Source organism: Zingiber officinale, chromosome 9A, assembly GCF_018446385.1.
Source record: "Zingiber officinale cultivar Zhangliang chromosome 9A, Zo_v1.1, whole genome shotgun sequence".
Lineage (NCBI taxonomy): Eukaryota > Viridiplantae > Streptophyta > Magnoliopsida > Zingiberales > Zingiberaceae > Zingiber > Zingiber officinale.
In genome coordinates, this window is record NC_056002.1 from 52943335 (window position 1) to 52968710 (window position 25376).

General features: G+C 42.9%; 1 pseudogene; it reads left to right on the forward strand.

Moving 5' to 3' along the window:
- The window catches only part of LOC122019214, a 77007-nt pseudogene extending 51867 nt beyond the window's left edge, over positions 1-25140 (forward strand).
- Positions 25141-25376: the final 236 nt, after the last annotated feature.

Below are 25376 nucleotides of genomic sequence, written 5' to 3' on the forward strand. Positions count from 1 at the left end.
AACGCATGTCTAGGAAGATATGGCTTCGACCTGGTGCATTTGGTCAAGTGGAACTGACCAAAGCTACCCTTAAATGGATCCTAACTAGTTAGACCAAGGTTCAGTATTAAGCTCAATGGGTAGAACTATTTGGGAAACTTCGAAAGCATGGTTACTTTAATGAGGTCCTTGTGACTCACCATAGCCCAGAAGTTTATCCAAAGAAAGCTTACTTGTCGAACCCAAAGTTAAACATAACCTTAAAATTGAACCTCAATTCATCTCACAAAAAAAGTATAGGATTCCCTAATTGAAAATTTAGATCGGGTGAGATGAATAAGGAATTTAAAATTCGTTTTAAAAATCTTTTAAAAATTCTTTAAAAATTCTTTTAAAAATCTTTTAAAAATTCTTTTAAAAAATATTTTTAAAATCATTTAAAAATTCTTTCAAAATCATTTTAAAATTCTTTCAAAATTCTTTTAAAAATTCTTTAAAAAAATCATTTAAAAATTCTTTAAAAAAATCATTTAAAAATTCTTTAAAAAATTCTTTTAAAAAATATTTTAAAAATCATTTCAAAATTCTTTTAAAAATTCTTTTAAAAAATATTTTAAAAATCATTTAAAAATTCTTTCAAAATTCTTTTAAAAATCCTTTTAAAAAATTCTTTTAAAAATCAATTAAAAATTATTTAAAAATTCTTTTTAAAATCTTTTAAAAATTCTTTCAAAATTATTTTAAAAAATATTTTAAAAATCATTTAAAAATTCTTTCAAAATTCTTTTAAAAATCATTTAAAAATTATTTAATCTTTTAAAAATTATTTTAATAATCTTTTAAAACTTAATTTCAAAATTCCTTTAAAAATATTTTCAAAATATTTCAAAATTATTTTAAAAATCTTTTAAAAACTTAATTTCAAAATTCCTTTAAAATTATTTTCAAAATATTTCAAAATTATTTTTAAAAAAACTTTTAAAACTTAATCTGAAAAAGTCTTTAAAATTATTTTCCAAAATTAATTAAATACTTAAAATTATTTCTCAAAATTAATTAAAAATATTTTTCAAAATTACTTAAAATTATTTTTCAAAATTCAGAATTAATTACTTAAAAGTCTTTGATCCAAAATTAACCAACCTAATTAAATTAAAAAAAAAAACGCACGTGGCGCCTGAACAAAGGCGCCTCCCATACACGGGAGGCGCCCTAGAAAGCGGCGGGAAAATTCCCGCCGCCTGAGACTAAGGCGCCTCGGATCATGTCCGAGGCGCCTCCAACATCCTTATAAGGCGCCTTGACTCCCAATTTAAGGCGCCTTCAATTCACATTATTGCAACGAACAGAAGCTCCTCTGATCATTTTCTGCCGACGCCAAGCACGAGCTCATCGTGTGTTTTCTTCCCAATCTAAGGCGCCTTCAACCCATCTCTTCCTCCTTTAATCCTCACAATGCCTCCTAGGTATAATCTAAACTCTTCTCAATCATCTATTACATAAATTTCGTGCTAGTTTTGCTATTTTTCTTATATAATGTCAACAATAGGAAGCGTCGTATTGTGGATCCCACACCGGCTAGGGCCCCTTCCACGAACCCTAGATTCCCCTCGGAATAGCATAGGATAGATTTCGCTAGGTTTACCTTTGAGTCTATTAAATCTAGATATATTGGTAGGGAATTTTTATCCCAATTCTGTCAACCCGCAATCCAGATGATAAACTACTATCATCTAGATAAACTAGTTGATTGTACCACTACAGTCAACCAAGACCTGTGTGCCCAGTTCTATCACAACCTTGAAAAGGTTGATGATAGTACCTATTCCACCAGAGTTGGTGGTACTGACCTTCAGTTTACTCCCTCCCTACTTCGCACCAGCTTAGAGCTTAGGGAGTCCCAGTGTACATTCTTGTGTTACCCGAGTAGGGAGCTACCTTTTGGTGATCCCTATTCCCACATTACCTTAGATGACATCTACATGCATTTTTTGGGGGAGGAGAGACCCTTGGGCGTGACCGAGTTCAGATCCACTCTTCTTCGCATTCAGGACTATGCTATGTACAGAGTCCTAACAGCATGCATTCTACCCATCTCATCTCGAGACATATCGAAGATGCGACCGTCGCACTCGTTCTTTCTGTACGCCCTCAGCCAGCGTCTAGATATAGACATAGCTCTCCATATGTTTCATAACATCATTCTTGCATCTAGTATAGTTACATCTGGAGTGATTCATATGCCTTACTGCCATATCCTGACCCAGATATTCTCCGGCTCTAGGATAGACATTACTAGAGGGGTACTCATCCCACTTACCATTTATGATGAGTTAGGTCAGCGTAGCCTTAGATTAGCGGGAGCAGAGGTCACTGCTGAGGGGATTCTGGCCTGGAAGGGCCGTCCACCACCAGTTGCTGCTCCTGGTGTTCCAAAGGTCGAGGACGCACCATATGCGGATGAGGAGTGGCCCGATTTCCTGGCAGAGGACTTTTTCACAGATCCTTCCACCTCTGTCGGACCCTCCACATCAGTCGTGCCTTCATCTTCGGCACAACTCTCTGTCGAGGACAGACTCACTCGGCTTGAGATCCAGTCCTCTCAGACGCGACGAGCTGTGATAGATAGCCATCGCTTCCTTCAATCTATGCGATCCGAGATGGCTGCAGGTTTTGTGTCTCTCCGAGGCGAGATACGGCGTCAGGGACAGCCTCAGCCGGCACCCGAGCAGCCTCTAGCTGATCCTCCAGCTGACGATCCGCCTGCTTGACTCTATCTTTTTAGACTGTCTGGATATGTCACTCATTTCTTGGATCTGGATATCTTACTCATCTTTTGGATTGTATCTTGGAGTTGGTTATCTTATGTTTAGCTGACTTATATTTAATTCAGTACTTATGTGTCACTTTTTCAAAATTGTGAGTATAATTTCAAAACCACTTTTAAATTGTTTTTAAACATATAGAAAAAATAATGATTTTAAATTCCTTTTTTATAGAATTTTCAAAAATTAGACTTAGTTTAGGCTTTACTCTAGAAATCCCGTTCCCCTAGATTTAAGCCAGAGCATCTCACAAACACCTAGGTATACCTTGATTGTGTTTGAAAAACATAGAACGATGTGAGATGTATAGGGTACAGCCTGGACTCAAGAATGCTTATTTCTGTGCATCAATATGAGTCTGGGCGTTAAATACTTTATTAACAGTAATCAAGTCAAGTCTTCCAGCTCTAGTCAAATCTAACTGGACTAAATGACTTAACTCGACTAACTAAGTGAAAGCTGCTGCCCTCTAGACAATCAGCAAGTAGCTAAAGGTTAGACAGTTGGTGAAGGAAATATTAAGATTAAGCATGCGTGTACTTTAGGGCTCCGATACCTGATCAAAACAAATTTTGACCCATGCTTGGACTTAAGGACCAACCAATTTGATTAGATAAACTAAATTAAATATTTAGTTTCTCCCTCTTCTTCCTAAAAATTAAAAAGTTCTTACTCATATGTTTTCAACAATAGGTATTGTTTTATTCCAATTAAGCTAAGTGTCTTTTTAACTTAAGCTCTATTTTCAAATTTCAATGTTTGCAAAAGACTAAGCTCATATAGAAACCTTCAAACTTTTTCAAACTTAGCAAAAAGTTTTATAAATTCTTGCTAACTTTTTATAAATTCTTGCTAAGCTATTTTTACTTACCTAAAAGTATTGCTTTCAAAATATTTTTTGCTAAGTAAAAAGATACTTCAATTTTCTCTAAGATTTTCAAAATTTAGCTAAGTATATTTCAAAAACATCTAAGTTTCAAAAGTGGCTAAAATTGTCCGTCACAGTCTACTATATATTAGCCTTTTAAACTTAGGTGAAAATTTTTCCAAAGTCAATTTAGCTTTTATCCAGTCTTTCAAGCCTAATATGTTCTTCAATAAGAAAAATTAAAAATTGCTTAAGTCTGGCTTATTTTTGATAAATGGCAAAGGGGGAGAGTAGGAAATTCAAATGTAAATATTCAAAAGGGAAGCCCTGAATTAAGGGGGAGCGTCACAAAGTTTAAGTGTTAGCTTAAGTTATGCTTTTATTTGAATTTATATACTTAAGCTTGCTCACTTAAAACTGTTTAATATATTTATGCATTTGTTTTACTTAACTTTGAATTTGGGTTGCCATAATCAAAAAGGGGGAGATTGTTGGTGCGGGAAGCATCCGACGATCGAACCCAAGTTTTGATAATGGCAAAGGGTTCAAAGTTAAGTCTTGTGCTGATCTAACGGTCTGAATGAGAGTGCAGGAAAGTCCTAAGTGTACTTAGGCAAAAGCCCTAACTGTGGTTAGGCAAGGTGAAAACCCTAGGGGGTGGTAACCCTAGGTCATAGGGGGTGGTAACCCTATGCGGAAAGTTTTGGTGGGTCGAGTGCTTCAGGCAAAAGTCCTAGGGGGGTAACCCTAGGTGGAAAGTCCTGGTGTCATGAACCAGGTGAAAGACTGGACCAACCGGGAAGCGGAAGTCCAGCAGAAAGTCCGGAAGCATCGAGCACCGAGCAAAAGTCCAGTCGATCTGGAGGATCGCACTGTCATCAAGTAAATCTCCTGAGTGGAGTAGGTGAGGACGCGTTCCCCGTAGAGGGAACAATAAGCGTTGGGTCGACCTAGGGTTTCCAGTTGGAAACCCGAAGTCAGACCCGGACAGTCCGGAGACTGTCATAATATTCTATTGTCATATCTAATATTATCTATGTGCTAACTTGGTTTTGCAGGACGTGTTTTGTAGTTGTGGACTAACATGTTTTGCAGGGCCAAAATTGTAAAATACCGAAAATAGGTGAATATTAATAAGGGAATTTTCCAAAAATTTTGAAAACTTTTCGGGAATTTTTCGGAGCTCATACGGACAAGTTAATGGGGATAAAAACGGGGCATGGGAAAGCCTGTTTAGGCTACCCATTTAAGCGAGGAAAAGTTTACTTTTTCTTTTATTTCTTTTCTTTATTTTTTTTTCTTTTCCTCCGGTTTCTCTTCGACGCCGTGTGCCATTTCCCGATTTCCCCCGCGCGCCTTCTTCCCCTCGTGCCGATCCGTGCCCTAACCGGTGCTGCCCGGCGGTTCCTCCTCCCCCCTCGTGATTTAATCCCTCGACCACTCCATCTCATTTTCTTTCTTTGCTTTGCTCATCTCTGCCCTAACCTCCCTGGAGTCCGCCGCATGGAGCAGCGCCAACGTCGATCACCGACCCCAGGAACTCGGGTGTCGCGGCTTCCTCTGTCTTAGCCCCGGCCGACCGGCGACTTCCCCTCCCTTCCTCTAGCCCGACGAGACACCGCCAGCCTTCCTTCTGTCGCAGCCGACACAAGGAGCAGTGACGTCGCCTTTCTTCTTCTTCCCTGCCCAAACGTCGGCGACGCGCGAGCCCCGCCGGCCGAGTCCTTTCCTCTCTTCTAGTAGAGCATCGCTGATTTCCCCTGTGCCCTAGTTTGGGTGTACAGCCTCCGCTGCTCCTCTATACAGTGCCGCCGTCGTTTACCCTAGTGCCGGCCAGCCGAACCCTTAGATCGTTGCTGGCTCACCTGTGCCCTAGTTCCCTACTGCTGAAGCCCTCCAACCCGTGCCCTAGCAGTGAAGTTGCTTGTTCTAATACCAGCAGCGACCATCTCTTGTCGTTGGATCAGTGATCACAGCTGTGAACTTGAGGACTTGACGCGGGATGAGCACTTCGACACCGAGGTCATTTAGCTCGATCTATATTGGAGGTTGATGCTGTCCGGAGGAGTTCCAGTCGCTAGTCCCCTGCAGACCACGAGGACGTCTATTGGTCCTTGAGTTTTCTTTAATTGACTATACTTAGACTTGTTATGTTTTGGATACTTTGGATCCTGTATAGATTGTTTTTATTTATTGATGACTTTCATTCAGATTTGTTTTACTGCATGCCTGCCTAGACGGCAGAAGAGGTGAGTGGATTTATTCCGTCAGATTTGTGCTTTATGGGTATAGTGGAGTAGGGTTGATTTCGAGTCATCGTATTACTGTTCTGTTTGTTTACTACTAAACTGCGTGGTTGTGTCAGCCAGAGGCTGAAATTGATATAAACTGCGTGGATGGTGTGGTGGTTTATTTATTATTATTGTTATTGTTCCAGCCATGTTAGCCGATGTATATGTGGTCCTGGGGGCGATGTATAAAGTTTCAGATTGCCCGCCGTACAGGGGAGATACTGCCGAAATTTCTTCGGACAGGGACTCCTTCGGGGCGTGACAATTTAGTGGTATCAGAGCCAAGTTTTACGATCTTTGCTTTCGTATTTTGAATATTTGGAATAACCTGATACCAATTTATTGGTATCAGAGCGCCAAGGTTTGGTGATACTTGTTTTGATTTTCGTGTTGCGGAGTTTGAGATTTATCTGATACCAAATTATTGGAATTGGTATCAGAGCAGGGTGTGATACCTGCTTTTGGTATTCTGGATATTTTGTGTTAACCCAAGTTTGCGAGTCAAACTGAGTATTTGTTTCGGATTTATATGGATTTCCAGTGATTTTCTTGTACGAAATTTCGAGTTAAAATGGGGACTAGACAGCGACGGAACATCTCCAGACAGCAATTAGGTATAATGTTATTTTGTAATTGTTTATACTTGTAGTAATATCTGTGATATAATTTAACAGATATGATGAGATCTACACATATTGCTGCGAAACGTGGTGCAGGACGGCCACGTACGAGGACCTTGAAATCTCTGGATTCGCCAGAGATGCCTACTGGGGCTGAGCCTGTCAGTCAGGGACAGACTCAGCATACTGCGGGTGCGTCGGGCTCTCAGACTCCGATGGCTCCCTTAGAGGTACCTACCTCAGCTACACCGACTGTATCCACCCCTACCATATTTATGGTACCACCAGGGGTACCATTGGCATACCCGACACCTGCTCCAGAGCAGCTTACGGCGTACTCGGCACCACCACCACCTGGACCTACAATGTACCCGACACCAGTGGCACCTGTGCCCCAAGTACCTACGGTGTACCCAACAGCACCTGCATCAGCGATACCGGCTGCTCCACATCCGATACCATTACCTACTGTACCTCCAGTCGCGGCCACCTATATTCACCCTACAGAGCCACCGACAGCATATGCTCCAGTTTATACAGCGACACCGAGAGTACCTCCTCCGATTTATTCAGCGGTACCACCTATAGCACCAGCTCCAGTGGTTCCGCCAGTTCCGACAGCCTTTCTGACACACCTCACTGACATTGTCGCGGCACGAGCCAGGATTCCAGCATTGGTAGAGTCGATGAAGAGTCGATTTACCCTCTTCCGAGGAGACCGTGATCCGAGTGTGGCCCTATCTTGGATTGAGACTATGGAGCGGACCTTCTTCTATATGGCTTGCTCCGAGTGGGAGAAAGCAGAGCTGGCTGCTTTTCACTTACGGGACGCGACCGACACTTGGTGGATTACTCAGTGTTTCATCATCGGCGAGTAGAACATCACATGGGCCAGATTCAGAGAGGCTTTTGAGAGTCGTTTCTTTCCACGAGCTTATCAGATGGCTCGCCGACAGGATTTCCTGAGTCTGTGACAGAACAACTGATCAGTGACAGAGTATAATACAGAATTTGACAGATTGGCCAGATTTTGTCCAGAGCTAGTTGCTGAGGACAGTTCACGTATGCAGCAGTTCATTCAAGGGCTGGATGGACATTTGCAAGTAAGGCTTGCCGGTCTTGGTACCACATCTTATTTGGAGACGTTGGACAGAGCCCTCATGATTGAGTCAGCTCAGCAGAGAGCGTTTCCGGACATCTGGAGTATCTCGTAGGCCTCAGAAGTCAAGGCAGTCTTCCTCAGGACGTTTCCGGTCTCCTCAGCAGAACCGGAAATAAACCGCCAGTGACATTCAGTGTTTCCGATGTGGATCCAGAGATCACATCACCACAGCCTGCTCTCTGGGACAGTCAGTTTGCTTTTATTGCAAACTGCCTGGGCACCAGAGTCGAGATTGCCAGATGAAGGCTCAGCATACTGCTCCCGGAGTTACTGCTCAGGGAGGACAGCATAGTCAGTCAGGGGCTAGACGAGGAGGGTGGAGATTTTCACCTTCACATCGCCAGCAGGGGACAGCTTCCACTTCAGCAGCTGCATTTGGCAAGCTCGGACAGGAGTACCCCAGTACTCCCATAGTACCCCAGAGCTCCGTTCCGGAATCTCATTATCTGACTCAGGGGCAGTATCAGCTGCAGTCCCAACCACATGATCAGTATCAGACGCAGTCTCAGCCATCGGTACAATATCAGTCGCCACCCTCTCAGACTTCTCTGGCACAGTATCCAGCACCGCCTCAGTGGCAGGCTCCTACCCAGACGCAGCAGTCACAGGCAGTGTTACCACCTCTTCTTCCGCCAGAGACTGGGCGTATTCATGCGGTCACTAGAGAGGATGTGCAGCGAGCTGACGGATCCATTTTTCGCGGTATGATTTCTATTTATGCCTTATCTGCAGATATACTGATAGATACTGGTAGCTCGCATTCTTTTATATCCCATACTTTTATGTGGGAGATTGGTAGATTACCCACTTTCAGATCGCAGCGATTGACCGTCTCTCTACCCTCCGGTGACACCATGGACGTCACCCAAGAGGTCAGAGGTTGTCTGTTAGATTTTGGCGACCTAATACTTATGGTGGATCTTTTAGTATTGGAAATGGTCGATTTTGATATTATACTTGGCATGGACTGTTTGTCAGCATATCATGCCACTGTTGATTGTTAGACGAGGGTGGTCACATTCCGACCTCCGAACCAACCCTCGTGGGATTTCATTGGCATCAGAGACGACGGCATATCGATCATTTCGGCGATTCAGGCTCAAAAACTACTGCCACATGGCTGTCAGGATTTTCTGTTTCTTTGATTAGTATTGAGGACAACAGTAGTTCGCAACTCTCCGACGTGCCAGTAGTCCGAGAGTACCCAGATGTATTCCCAGAAGAGCTACCAGGTTTGCCTCCCAGAAGGCAAGTGGAGTTCGCTATTGAGTTGATTCCGGGGACCACACTGGCATCGAAAGCTCCTTATCGTATGGCACCAAAGGAGTTGAACGAGCTGAAGGTTTAACTCCAGGAGCTTCTGGATAGGGGATTTATTCGCCCTAGTATTTCTCCATGGGGTTCTCCGGTGTTATTTGTCAAGAAGAAGGACGGCACCATGAGGTTATGTATTGACTACAGACAGCTGAATGCAGTGACCGTCAGAAATAAATATCCTTTACCACGGATCGAGGATTTGTTTGATCAGCTCAGAGGTACATCAGTGTATTCTAAGATTGATCTGCGATTCGGATATCATCAGCTGAGAGTCAGAGATTCTGATATCCAGAAGACAGCTTTCCGTACCAGATACGGTCATTATGAGTTTTTGGTAATGTCATTTGGGCTTACCAATGCTCCAGCGGTATTTATGGACTTGATGAACCGCATCTTTCTGAAGTATCTGGATCAGTTTGTTATCATTTTCATTGATGACATATTGGTCTACTCGTGTTCCGAGGAGGAGCATGCACAGCATATTCGCATAGTCTTGGAGACTCTTAGACGACATCAGCTGTACGCGAAGTTCAGCAAATGTGCATTCTGGCTATCCTTAGTCGATTTTCTGGGACATGTGGTCTCGAGCAGAGGTATTTTAGTAGACCCTCAGAAGATTGAGGTTGTCACCAGCTGGGAGCAGCCGAAGTCATTACAGGAGATCCGCAGTTTTCTGGGACTGGCCGGATATTATCACCGTTTTGTCGAGGGTTTCTCGCGTATTGCTATGCCGCTGACACGTCTTACCGGGAAAGGCGTGAAGTTCACGTGGTCCGAGGATTGTGAGACCAGCTTTCAGGAGCTGAAGCGGAGATTAGTGTCGGCTCCAGTTTTGGTTTTACCTTTTGGAGAGGATGGATTTGTACTCTACACCGACGCGTCTCTTCAGGGTTTAGGCGCTGTTCTGATGCAGCACGGCAGGGTAGTCTCCTATGCTTCTCGACAGTTGAAGGAGCATGAGAAGAACTACCCAGTTCATGATCTGGAGTTAGCTTCCATCATCTTTGCTCTGAAGCTTTGGCGACATCATTTATACGGTATTACATTTGAGATTCTCACTGATCATAAGAGTCTCAAATATATTTTTACTCAGAAGGAGCTTAATCTCCGACAGAGGAGATGGATGGAGTTCCTGAAGGATTACGAGTGTACCATTAGCTACCACCCGGGGAAAACTAATGTGGTTGTCGATGCACTCAGCAGGAAGTCCAGAGGGACTTTGGCTTGCCACCGAGTTTCAGTTACAGACTTGGTTCAGGGTTTCTCCGAGATAGACCTTGAGGAGCAGGGACAGACAGAGCAGGGTATACTTGTTACCATGGTTGCTCAGTCGTCGATTAGGACGAGGATCCGAGAGGCCCAGGCCAGTGATCAGCATTTGCAGTTTATTGCAGCAGACCTAGTTCACACGAGACGAGGAGGGTATTATATACTTCTGAGGCAGATTATGCATACCTCAGTCTCATCCGGTCTTACAGGAGCTACTTCAGGAGGCTCATCGCTCTCGATTTACGATCCACCCAGGCGGGACCCGCATGTATCGAGATTTGAGACGTTCGTACTGGTGGAACGAGATGAAGAAAGACATCGCGGAATTTGTAGCTAGGTGTCTTGTCTGTCAGCAGGTGAAGGCTGAGCATCAGAGACCTGTCAGATTACTTCAGTGGATTCCTATTCCTGAGTGGAAATGGGAACATATTACTATGGACTTTGTGGTGGGATTGTCGAGGACACGACGAGGCCATGACGCGATTTGGGTTATCGTTGATCGATTAACCAAATCCGCGCACTTCTTAGCGATTAGGAGGACTGATCTCCTGGATCGATTGGCAGATTTGTATTGCAGGGAGATCATCAGATTACATGGTGTCCCTTTGACTATTATTTCGGATAGAGACCCCCTGTTCACGTCTCGTTTCTGGCAGTGTCTGCAGCAGGCCTTGGGCACGCAGCTCCAATTTAGTACAGCTTTCCATCCCCAGACAGATGGACAGTCAGAGCGGACCATTCAGACTCTAGAGGACTTGCTGAGATCTTGTGTACTAGATTTTGGAGGCAGTTGGGAGGACCATTTGCCATTGGTAGAGTTCGCCTACAACAACAGCTTTCATTCGGCTATCCAGATGGCACTGTTTGAGGCGTTGTATGGTAGGCCTTGTCGGACACCCACCCTCTGGGATGAGGTTGGAGAGGCCCAGCTGTTGGGACCTCATAGAGCTCAGCAGGAGGCAGAGTTGGTCTGTGTTATCAGACGGAGGATGTCAGAGGCGCAGGACCACAAGAAGAGCTATGCTGATCGGAGACGCAGACCTTTGGAGTTCTCTATTGGTGATCATGTTTTTCTGAGAGTTTCACCCACGAAAGGGGTGAAGAGATTTGGCCTCAGGGGTAAGCTAGCTCTGCGATACATTGGCCCTTTCCAGATCCTGTAGAGGATTAGAGCAATAGCTTATCGGCTAGCACTACCACCGTCCATGGCAGGCGTCCACGATGTATTCCACGAATCTATGCTAAGCAGATACATACCCGACCCGACGCATGTGCTGACAGATGTCTCAATTCCAGTTCAGCCTGACGTCACTTATGAGGAGGTTCCGGTACGGATTTTGGACCGGAAGAAGCGTCAGTTGCGGAACAAGACTATCCGACTGGTTAAAGTCGGATGTCAGCATCATTCAGATGAGGAAGCTACCTGGGAGCTCGAGGATACGATCCGAACTCGATAGCCCCATCTTTTCACTCGAGGTATGTGATTTAATTTACCGTTCAACATTTATACTTTTTATTTGTTGTTAGTACTTGCTAATGGTAGATAACGAAATTTGGGGACCAAATTTTTATTAGTGGGGGAGAATGTAAAATACCGAAAATAGGCGAATATTAATAAGGGAATTTTTCAGAATTTTTGGAAATTTTTCAGGAATTTTTCGGAGCTCATACGGACGCGTTAATGGGGATGAAAACGGGGCCCGGGAAAGCCAGTTTAGGCTACCCATTTAAGCGAGGAAAAGTTTACTTTTCCTTTTATTTTCTTTTATTTATTTTCTTTATTTTTTTTCTTTTCCTCCGATTTCTCTTCGACGCCGTGTGCCATTTCCCGATTTCCCCCGCGCGCCTTCTCCCCCTCGTGCCGATCTGTGCCCTAACCGGCGCCGCCCGGCGGTTCCTCCTGTTGGGTTTTTCGAGCCGCGAAAATCGCTTTTCACGTCGCGGAAACCCCGAATCACCCATGCCACTGGATCTCGTGCGAAGAAAACTTACGAAAAATACGAGTACGAGTTTCTAAACCTCGATCTACAGTAGATCTATAAGGAAGAAAGAATATACCCTTGATGCGAAGCCCTTCGCAATCCCGCTTGTCCTCGGTTCGCTGGATCTCGAAAGTGTCAAAGTAGACACTTCTTTATGTGTATCCACACAAGCAAGAGATGGAGAAAAATCTCTAAGGATGTGCTAGCAACCTTAGAAATTAGTAGGGAGGAGAGGGAGAGCAAGAAGAAAACTCAAGAGGAAGAAGAAGATGGAGTTACAACCACTTGAATGAAAAATCAATTTTCATTCCACCTAAAAGTGGTCGGCCACTTCAAGGCATGTAACCCCCATGGAATATCAAGAGTCAAGTCTCTTGATCTCCTCCATGAGGTGGCATTTGGTCAAGTCAAACTTGACCAAATGAAGAAGCCTTGATGATGTGGCATTGGTCAAGTCAAAGTCAAGTCAAAACTTGACTCTTCATCTTCTTACTTAAGTCAAGTCAAACTTGACCACTTCTCTCCCTTGGTTGATCTAATCTAACCATTGGTTCAAGTCAATTTTAATTTAATGAATCTCTATTCATTGAATTAAATTAATTAAATGAGTCTAAGTCCAAATTAGACCCACTTAACACATGAACCAAATTGAGTCCAACTCAATTAGTCTAATTTGGATTACTCTTAATCCAATTTGGTTCATCATATGAACGTAATCATTTAGGTTCATCTAATGAACCTAATCTCCATCTAATTGCCCTTAGTGTGTGACCCTATAGGTTCTTGTAACGTTGGCAATGCCCCTAAACCCATTTAGGAGCATAAGTAATGAGCGGTATCTAGCAACACATCATTACTACCCAAGTTACAAGAATGTTGAGATCTAACATAACCTTGTGACTACTAATTGTGACTCCTCACAATATATGACAAGTGTCCTTCTATCCTAGACATCTAGATTGATCAATGTGAGGCATAGACCGTGTCATCCTCTGATCAATCTAAATCTTGAACTCCAAGTAGACTCACTAAATCAAATGAGCTCAATATCTTATATTGACTCATTTGGCCATGGCCATGCACTTCGTGGTCTCACTCTATCAAAAATACCGATGTCTCTCCTGTCATATAGGAGGGATAGATCCCATCTACATCACTCACATCCCTCCGCATAATTTGTTACATACCCAGTAATCGCCTTTATAGTCCACCTAGTTACGGGTGACGTTTGACGAAACCAAAGTACATAACTCCTTATGTAGGGAACCATGGTGACTTCAGGTCGAAGGACTAGTAGTCATACTAATAGCCACATGAGAAAGTATATGACACTCATATAACGATCCATGATACTTTCTCATGGCGGGTCATTCAGTATACATTCTCTAATGTATACCCATGTGTCAACTTGATATCTCTATATCCATGACTTGTGAGATCAAGTCATCGAGTTGACCTACATGCTAGTCTTATTGCATTAACATTGTCCCTGAATGTTAATACTCGACTAGGAATGATTTAGAGTAGTGTTCCCTATATCATCTCACTATCGATTCAACCAATTGATTGATATAGGTAAGAACCTTCTACTCAAGGACGTTATTATACTTAGTTTATTTGGCACCAATACAAGTAAGTATAATAACCAAAAACTAAATGTTTTTATTTATATATATATAGAATATGATACAACAAGTCCAAAATACAATCATCAAATGATTGGTTCTAGGGCTCTAGCTAACAATCTCCCACTAGCACTAGTGTCAATCAGTGTAGGCTCTAAGCCCCAATGACCTAGTGTGACCATCATGCTTCCTCTGTGCCAAAGCCTTGGTCAAGGGATCTGCGATGTTAGCCTCTGTAGGTACTCTACAAATCTTCACATCTTCTCTCTCGATGATCTCTCGAATGAGATGGAAGTGCCGTAGTATGTGTTTGGTCCGCTGGTGTGAGCGAGGTTCCTTCGCTTGTGCTATAGCTCTATTGTTGTCACAATAGAGCTCAATAGGGTCAGCAATGTTAGGAACAACCCCAAGTTCAGTGATGAACTTGCGAACCCAAACTGCCTCCTTTGCTGCCTCTGATGCAGCAATATACTCGGCCTCTGTCGTAGAATCAGCTACTGTGTCCTGCTTCGAACTCTTCCAGCTCACAGCACCACCATTAATGAAAAATACGAACCCCGACTGCAATCTATAGTCATCCTGGTCTGTCTGGAAGCTAGCATCACTGTAACCCTTTACAGCTAGCTCATCATTGCCTCCATATATCAAGAAATATTCTTTAGTCCTTCTCAAGTACTTAAGAATATTCTTGACCGCTATCTAGTGACTTTCACCTGGATCTAACTGGTATCTGGTCGTCATGCTCAAAGCATACTAGACATCAGGTCGAGTACATAGCATTGCGTACATGATAGATCCTATGGCTGAAGCATAAGGGATCTGATCCATGCAGTCTCTCTCCTCTCTAGAAGAGGGACCTTGAGTCTTCGAAAGACTCACGCCATGTGACATCGGCAGAAATCCCTTCTTGGAGTTCTGCATGGAAAACCGTAGGAGTACCTTGTCAATGTATGTACTCTGACTTAGGCCAAGCAATCTCTTAGATCTATCTCTATAGATCTGTATCCCTAGAATGCGGGATACCTCACCTAAGTCCTTCATTGAGAAGCAACTCCCTAGCCAGGTCTTGACAGACTGAAGCATAGGGATGTTCTTCCCAATGAGTAGTATGTCATCCACATACAATATGAGGAAGACAACTATATCCCCTACAACCTTCTTGTAGACACAAGGCTCATCTTCGTTCTTGATGAAACCAAACTGTTTGATTGCATCATCGAATCGAAGATTCCAGCTCCGAGAAGCTTGCTTTAGTCCATAAATGGACCTATGCAGCTTGCATACTCTGCTAGTATGCTGTGGATCTACAAAACCCTCAGGTTATATCATGTACACATCCTTGAGCAGGTTTCCATTCAGAAACGCGGTTTTGACATCCATCTGCCATATCTCATAGTCATGATAGGCTGCAATAGCAAGCATGATCCGAATAGACTTAAACATCGCTACTGGAGAAAAGGTTTCATCATAGTCAATACCATGAATCTGCTTGAAACCTTTAGCTACCAAGCGACCCTTATAGATAAGTCCATCCATGTCAGTCTTTCTCTTAAAGACCCACTTACACCCAATGGGGTTTACCCCTTCGGGTGGATCAACCAAAGTCCATACTTGGTTGGTGTACATGGATTCCATTTCGGATCTCATGGCTTCTAGCCATTTTTCCGGAATCTGGTCTCATCACAGCTTCCTGATAGGTGGTAGGCTCATCCTCTATGAGCATAACATCATCATGGTCAGACAAGAGAAATAAGTATCTCTCAAACTGACGACGTACCCTATCAGACCTACGAAGAGGTATGTCTACTTGAACCGATTGTTGTTCCTCAACTCTTTGTGGAACAACATCATCCACAACACTTTGTGGTTCCAGTTCAATTTCCATCGAGGCATTAGTGTTATTGTTCGCATCTTGAACTTCTTCAAGATCGAACGCGCTCCCACTAGTCTTTCTAGAAACAAAGTCCCTTTCTAGAAAGACCCCAGTCTTTGCCACAATTACCTTGTGCTGACTGGGAATGTAGAAGTAATATCCCTTAGTTTCCTTAGGATATCCAATAAAATAGCACTTGTCGGATTTGGGTTCTAACTTGTCTGAGACTTGACGTCTAACATAAGCCTCACAACCCCAAATCCTCATGAAAGACACCTGGGCATCTCTCCCAGTCCATATCCTATATGGTGTCTTTATCACGGCCTTGGATGGAACTCGGTTGAGTATAAAAGTTGCCGTGTCTAAAGCATAGCCCCAAAGGTATGTCGGAAGATCTGTGTGACTCATCATCGATCGTACCATATCTAATAGGGTACGATTCCTCCTTTCGGATACACCATTCCACTGTGGTGTTCCAGGATGAGTGAGTTGGGATAGAATCCCACACTCAGCTAGATAGTCACAGAACTCATGGCTAAGGTATTCTCCACCTCGATCGGATCGAAATATCTTAATACTCTTGCCAAGCTGGTTCTGTACTTCATTCTTGAATTCTTTGAACTTTTCAAAGGATTCAGACTTATGTGTCATCTAGTAGACATAACCATATCTACTGAAGTCATCAGTAAATGTGATGAAGTACCTATAAACACCTCTAGCGGCGACATTGAAAGGACCACATACATCACTATGTATAAGTCCTAACAAATCAGTCGCTCTCTCGCTGTGCCCACTAAAGGGAGTCTTGGTCATCTTGTCTCGTAGGCATGACTCGCATATCTCATATGATTCAAAATCAAATGAGTCCAGCAAACCATCCTTATGGAGCTGGGATAAGCGCTTGTCATTTATATGATCTAAGCGACAGTGCCAGAGGTAGGTTTGGTTCATGTCATTTGACTTGAACCTCTTGGTATTTATGTTATAGATAGGGCTCTCAAGGTCTAGAATATAGAGTCCATTTATCAGAGGTGCACTACAATAGAACATATCGTTTAAATAGATGGAACAACATTTGTTCTTTATAGTAAACGAGAAACCTTTCTTGTCCAAACAAGAAATTGATATAATGTTCTTAGTTAATGCAGGCACATAACAACAATCGACTAACTCTAGTACAAGCCCAGAGGGCAGAGATAGAAAGTAAGTCCCTACAGCAACAGCAGCAACCCGTGCTCCATTGCCTACTCGTAGGTCCACCTTGCCCTTTGTTAATGCCCTGCTATTTCTCAGCGCCTGCACATCGGTACAAATGTGAGAAGCACATCCAGTATCTAATACCCATGATGTAGAAATAGATAGATTGACTTCTATAACATATATACCTGAAGTGGAAGTCTCACTTCGCTTCTTCTTAAGATCCTCCAAGTATACCTTGCAATTCCTCTTCCAGTGCCCGGTCTGACTACAGTGGAAGCAGGTAGCATCCTTGGCGACCCCTCCTTTCGGCTTCAGTGCCTTACCTTTGCCCTTGGCTTGGGACTTTCCCTTGCCTTTGGGCTTGCCCTTGCCCTTATGTTTCTGAACCATCGAACGTTGTTGGGCTTAGCCTTCTAAGGTTCACCAGCAGCTTAACATGCTAAGCGGCAGGGGCTTGTCAATCTCGTTCATATTATAGTTTAGAACGAATTGACTGTAGCTATCCGGCAAGGATTGCAAGATCAAGTCAGTGGCCAGCTCTTGGCCAAGTGGGAACCCCAACCTTTGTAGGTTCTCTATGTACCCAATCATTTTGAGTACATATGGGCCTACAGGAGCCCCGTCTGACATCTTGCACTGAAACAGTGCCCTTGAGATCTCAAATCTCTCATGCCTCGCTTGTCCTTGATATAGTTGACGAAGATGTTCAACCATATCGTAAGCGCCCATTAACTCGTGTTGCTTCTGAAGCTCAGAGTTCATGGTCGCGAGCATTAGACAAGACACATCTAATGCATCATCTTGATGCTTCTTGAAAGCATCTCGGTCAGCTCGCGGGGCAGTGGCAGGAGGAGCCTCCGGAATGGGCTGCTCCAGAACATACAGTTTACATTCTTGGGTGAGAACTATTCTCAGGTTCCTGTACCAGTCCAGGAAGTTTGCTCCATTGAGCTTGTCCTTCTCAAGGATAGATCGCAGGGAGAAGGTGTTCGTATTCGACGTCATGGTAATCTACAACAGAAAATAAATGCAGAAATAAATATCATATTCTTAATCATTTAATTAGGCCTTTAACTAAATGATGCTCCCACTGAATTCTATAATTCATGTGGGACAAGATCCACATCATACTAACCCTTGAGTTAACATTGGCTAATACGCCCAAAACTTAGTATGATCGGTAGGTAACGATTACCAATTACATCTCTATGCAACTCTTGTTTATAGAATCAAAATCTGCATTTATATTAAAACTCGAGTTAGCTTTGGCTAATACGCCCGAGAGTTAATATATATGTGATTTTGACCTAACTTTCCAAACGTTGGAAGAATGCCTATAGTTATACTCGATCCAACCGAGTTAACTAGGAATACTCAATCTAATTGAGTTGTACTCACCCATGCGTTGATAGGCAGGACCAAGATTGTCCCTCCGTACCCTACCAAGATAGTATGTTTTGGCAGATTCAACAACAACATGCGATCGAGGTAGTGGTAGGTATCACGGCATGGTAGGCATTACGAGTTGACGTGATTTAGATCTAATATAAACGATGATGCGTATCATATACTCGATAGATCTAATCTAATCGAAGGGTGCATCATGTGCACGACTTAGATCTAATCTAATCGTTAGACACTAATTAATTACTTAATTAACTAGCATGCATCACATACACACAAAAGCAATTAATTAAATTAATTTGTGATTTAGTCATGGCCCTAGTACGATTTTCTCAAGCCAATGAGAAGATCGGATGGTCAACCTAAGGTCAACAACTTCTCAAGCTCCTTCCGTTGACCACCTCGTGTTGCTCGTGCCCTCCTCGTAACTTCGTCTCGTGTGGACCTTCCACCGCTTCAAAATTTACATTACAATTTTGAAACTCAAGTTACATTCGAGTCTAAATCTAATATACAACCAGAATATAAGAGAAAGGCATGATGCGCAGGTCGCGAAAAATAAAAATACAACACGCACATCACATCACGACACGCAGGCCGTATTATGAATTACAACACAAATTATCAAATCAAATTGGGTCTTTGGGTCATGACTATCACAAAAATAATATATAATTCAAAATTATATATTTCTATAATTTTTTGTAATTTTTTCTATAATTTTTACAATTTTTACGAGTATAATTTCCCGGCGGTTCCGTTTAACGGTTTTCGGGCGCAATCGCGGAACGAATCCCCTACCCGCGATCTAACCATCGCGAGGGTTCCATTGCGATCTAACAGCGCCTTAGCCCGCTGTCCCAAAAGGTTTTGGGGCAAAACTTGGCCGTTTTGGAAAAATCTTCCTGGTAGCGGAAGCCTACAAGCGCCGAAACACTTGTGCTTCGCTTCTACGAGAAAATTACCCATAAAAACTATAAAAACATGAATTTATAGAAAGTTTACAGATCTATATTTTTCATAAAAATACGAATCTAAACTCGTACTTGCTTTGCACGTGACTCTGATACCACTGTTGGGTTTTTCGGGCCGCAAAAACCGCTTTTCGCGTCGCGGAAACCCCGAATCACCCATGCCACTGGATCTCGTGCGAAGAAAACTTATGAAAAATACGAGTACGAGTTTATAAACCTCGATCTACAGTAGATCTATAAGGAAGAAAGAATATACCCTTGATGCGAAGCCCTTCGCAATCCCGCTTGTCCTCAGTTCGCCGGATCTCGAAAGTGTCAAAGTAGACACTTCTCTATGTGTATCCACACAAGCAAGAGATGGAGAAAAATCTCTAAGGATGTGCTAGCAACCTTAGAGATCAGTAGGGAGGAGAGGGAGAGCAAGAAGAAAACTCAAGAGGAAGAAGAAGATGGAGTTACAACCACTTGAATGAAAAATCAATTTTCATTCCACCTAAAAGTGGCCGGCCACTTCAAGGCATGTAACCCCCATGGAATATCAAGAGTCAAGTCTCTTGATATCCTCCATGAGGTGGAATTTGGTCAAGTCAAACTTGACCAAATGAAGAAGCCTTGATGATGTGGCATTGGTCAAGTCAAAGTCAAGTCAAAACTTGACTCTTCATCTTCCTACTTAAGTCAAGTCAAACTTGACCACTTCTCTCCCTTGGTTGATCTAATCTAACCATTGGTTCAAGTCAATTTTAATTTAATGAATCTCTATTCATTGAATTAAATTAATTAAATGAGTCTAAGTCCAAATTAGACCCACTTAACACATGAACCAAATTGGGTCCAACTCAATTAGTCTACTTTGGATTACTCTTAATCCAATTTGGTTCATCATATGAACGTAATCATTTAGGTTCATCTAATGAACCTAATCTCCATCTAATTGCTCTTAGTGTGTGACCCTATAGGTTCTAGGTTCTTGTAATGTTGGAAATGCCCCTAAACCCATTTAGGAGCATAAGTAATGAGCGGTATCTAGCAACACATCATTACTACCCAAGTTACAAGAATATTGAGATCCAACATCACCTTGTGACTACTAATTGTGACTCCTCGCAATATATGACAAGTGTCCTTCTATCCTAGACATCTAGATTGATCAATGTGAGGCATAGACCGTGTCATCCTCTGATCAATCTAAATCTTGAACTCCAAGTAGACTCACTAAATCAAATGAGCTCAATATCTTATATTGACTCATTTGGCCATGGCCATGCACTTCGTGGTCTCACTCTATCAAGAATATCGATGTCTCTCCCGTCATATAGGAGGGATAGATCTCATATACATCACTCACATCCCTCCGCATAATTTGTTACATACCCAGTAATCGCCTTTATAGTCCACCTAGTTACGGGTGACATTTGACGAAACCAAAGTACATAACTCCTTATGTAGGGAACCATGGTGACTTCAGGTCTAAGAACTAGTAGTCATACTAATAGCCACATGAGAAAGTATATGACACTCATATAACGATCCATGATACTTTCTCATGGCGGGTCATTCAGTATACATTCTCTAATGTATACCCATGTGTCAACTTGATATCTCTATATCCATGACTTGTGAGATCAAGTCATCGAGTTGACCTACATGCTAGTCTTATTGCATTAACATTGTCCCTGAATGTTAATACTCGACTAGGAATGATTTAGAGTAGTGTTCCCTATATCATCTCACTATCGATTCAACCAATTGATTGATATAGGTAAGAGCCTTCTACTCAAGGACGTTATTATACTTAGTTTATTTGGCACCAATACAAGTAAGTATAATAATCAAAAATCAAATGTCTTTATTTATATATATATAGAATATGATACAACAAGTCCAAAATACAATCATCAAATGATTGGCTCTAGGGCTCTAGCTAACACCTCCTCCCCCCTCGTGATTTAATCCCTCGACCACTCCATCTCATTTTCTTTCTTTCCTTTGCTCGTCTCTGCCCTAACCTCCCTGGAGTCCGCCGCACGGAGTAGCGCCGACTCCGATCACCGACCCCAGGAACTCGGGTGTCGCGGCTTCCTCTATCTTAGCCCCGACCGACCGGCGACTTCCCCTCCCTTCCTCTGGCCCGACGAGACACCGCCGACCTTCCTTCTGCCGCAGCCGACATAGGGAGCAGTGACGTAGCCTTTCTTCTTCTTCCCTACCCAAACGCCGGCGACGCGCTAGCCCCGCCGGCCGAGTCCTTTCCTCTCTTCTGGCAGAGCATCGCTGATTTCCCCTGTGCCCTAGTTTGGGTGTACAGCCTCCGCTGCTCCTCTATACAGTGCCGCCGTCGTTTCCCTAGTGCCGGCTAGCCGAACCCTTAGATCGTTGCTGGCTCACCTGTGCCCTAGTTCCCTACTGCTGAAGCCCTCCAACCCGTGCCCTAGCAGTGAAGTTGCTTGTTCTAATACCAGCAGCGACCATCTCTTGGCGTTGGACCAGTGATCACAGCTGTGAACTTGAGGACTTAACGCGGGACGAGCACTTTGACACCGAGGTCATTTAGCTCGATCTATATCGGAGGTTGATGCTGTCCGGAGGAGTTCCAGTCGCTAGTTCCCTGCATACCACGAGGACGTCTATTGGTCCTTGAGTTTTCTTTAATTGACTATGCTTAGACTTGTTATGTTTTGGATACTTTGGATCCTGTATGGATTATTTTTATTTGTCAATGACTTTCATTCAGATTTGTTTTACTGCATGCCCGCCTAGACGACAGAAGAGGTGAGTGGATTTATTCCGTCGGATTTGTACTTTATGGGTGTAGTGGAGTAGGGTTGATTTTGAGTCATCGTATTACTGTTCTGTTTGTTTACTACTAAACTGCGTGGTTGTGTCAGCCAGAGATTGAAATTGATATAAACTGCGTGGATGGTGTGGTGGTTTGTTTATTATTATTGTTATTGTTCCAACCGTGTTGGCCGATGTATATGTGGCCCTGGGGGCGATGTATAAAGTTTCAGATTGTTCGTCGTAAAAGGGAGATGCTGCCAAAATTTCTTTGGACAGGGACTCCTCCGGAGCGTGACAAAAATTCAGAGTTTAGCCTCGGATGAACAGTGTCCGAGGCGCCTCCATGGGGCTTGGAGGCGCCTCGGGTGCGAGCCAGCACATGTCTGCGCAGAAGACTTGGAGGCGCCTCGGACGTGGTTGGAGGCGCCTTGGACCAGACGTTGGAGGCGCCTTGGAGCAGCCTGGAGGCGCCTCAAGCAGGATAAAGCGCGACTTGTTCTGCACTTATCACCACAGCAGACTCGGTGCCTGGAGGCGCCTCGGACAGCCTTGGAGGCGCCTCCAGCACACTATAAAAGGCCATTTCGACCAGCAGCTCAGGACAATTCACTCCAAGCGATTCCTTTGCATATAGCTGCTAACGACACGATCCAGAAGTGCTGCAACAACCTCCCAACGACCCGGAGCTCTGTTTCTTCTTCCTTAGTTGTCGGTATAAAGTTGTTATTATACTTTCATTGTAATTAGTTTGTAATTTTATTGAGCTTATAGTTGTTCCCCACGGAAAGCGATCAAGGATCGCGGGCCTTCGAGTAGGAGTCGATCTAGGCTCCGAACGAAGTAAATTCTCCTGTGCCTCTATGTTTGTTTCTTTATTCCGCTGCGTGTTTTAACTCCGATAGTTTTACGAATCGAACGAAATAGCCACGAGCGCTATTCACCCCCCCTCTAGCGCTTCTCGATCCAACATAGTTTGTCTCCATTGACTTCTTCGAAGTTGTGGAGTAGCTCCTTGTTACAGCATACACGTCTGGTGGATCCAGTATCGATCCACCATTGCTGTGTGTTTGAACTGATCAGGATCATTTCTGAGACCACTGTGCAGAGGTCGTCCATTTCTGATCCCTCATTCAGGTTGGCCTCCTTCTTCTTCTTCGGCTTTTTGTATTTTGAAGATTTGTGACTGACTCGGTCATAGTTGAAGCATTTCCTAGAGAATTTCTTCTTGCTGATGCCTCCTCTGGGTCCCATCTTGGAAGACTTGGGGGTTTTTTCATTTTGAGCTTTGATCGTGCTTGACTATGTTGACTTTCACAGTAGCTTGAGAGAACAACTTTCTCTCTGAACTCTTGTTGTATTCTTCGATGCAAAGTCTAACAATGAGTTTTTTCACATTCATCTCCTTCCACTTATGCTTCAGGTAGTTCTTGAAGTCCTTCCAATCAGGTGGCAGCTTATTAATGATAGTAGCCACCTGTAAAGTTTCACTCAGAATTATCTCTTCTGAGTGGTTCTCATGCAAGATCACCTGAAGCTCTTGGACTTAGCTGATCACTATCTTGGAGTCAACCATCTTGTAGTCTAGGAATCGGCTCACGATGAACTTCTTTGCCCCTGCATCTTTAATCTTGTACTTCTTGTGCAGGAACTTCCACAGTTCCTTAGTCATTCCCTTCATGCTATACATAGTGTACCTCGAGCCGGCAAGGCATTAATCTTTTGCCTGTGGTCACAGCCTCCTTATATAGGAGCTCAAACCAATGGGCAGTGTTAATAATCGTTTGTATTAATCTTTAATTTAATGCATCCGTTACACCCTTAAATAAGCAGTAAAAAGTTTCTGTAGCAAAATGTTGATTATTCCATTTGGATAAATTTTGCCTCGATCGGTCCGGCATTCGACGCGTGTAAGTCGTGCTCGCACACAAGTTAACATGGTTTAGTGCAATTCGGGCCTTGGATTTGCATCCCCTACGCACTCACGCGTGAGAGAGAGCCTCTCTCCATACATTTATTCACATCATCAATACATGTGAATCAATATAAACCAACCAATATGCCTTGAAACTTCCAATGTGGAACTAAAATCTTATTCACAATGGAGATTCATATCTCTTCCACCTCTTCTCCATTCACATATATCCAACAATACGTACATGTAAAAATGCATGAGTCTTTTTATGGATTCATGTGATGGTAGAACATGTATGTGATTGATCACATAGATTTACACATTCACTAAAACAAATGGTAGGTAGTTAACTTCAGAGGGAACATCTAGACCCGATTGAAAAAACTCAATGAAGGTGAAGTTCAAGCAAAGTTGTTAGCATTGGCAGGGCTAAAACAATTGAATATGACTGACAAGGTCACTACGATACGCTCTATTGAAGATATGCTTCCGGCAATTTCCCAAGGTGCTATTGGAATTGCTTGTAGAAGCAATGCTGATAAAATGGCGAGTCATATGGTAATCAATAGAACTTTCCCTTGATCTCGCTTAATCGACATTTTGTAACCGACTTACCTCCATTAGTAGCAGAGACGCGATTTTTCTTTCCTATGAACATGCTTTATACAATGCATTTGTATGTGAATCAGGCTAATTACACAGCTTCAATGAACCACGATGATACTTGGTTAGTTGTTGTTTGCAAAAGGGTATTGCTTGAGACACTTGATGGGTCTTGTCGTACGCCAATTGCTGGCTATGCTCATCACGATGTTGACGGATATTGTGTTCTATAATGTTTGGTTGCTTAGCCTGATGGGAAAAGGGGTAACTTTACGAATTCAAGATCTATCAGTTCATTTGTTTTATTACTTGTGAATCAACCATAATTTTGTTAACCATCAGTACTAGAGACATCGAGAAGAGGACTATATGCTCTTGACAACATGGTGGCAATGGGAAAAGATGCAGGGAAAGAGTTACTTTCAAAAGCTGGCCCTGGTTTCTTCGATTGGTAATCTTCCACACTTAGAAGAGCAGTTTAGATACGAAATCATTGCTTTTGATTCGAGTTTGTATCGTGTATTCTTGACTTTTGTATCACCATGTGATGTCACATTGATATTCTACTTTGTTTAGGGAGAAACTATGGTCATTTTCTATAAGTCCTTGTATAGATGATTGAGGGTTCTCTCATAATGGTGTGGTGATTAAGACATGAGGTGCTATTATATTATGTCATAGGGTCGAAACT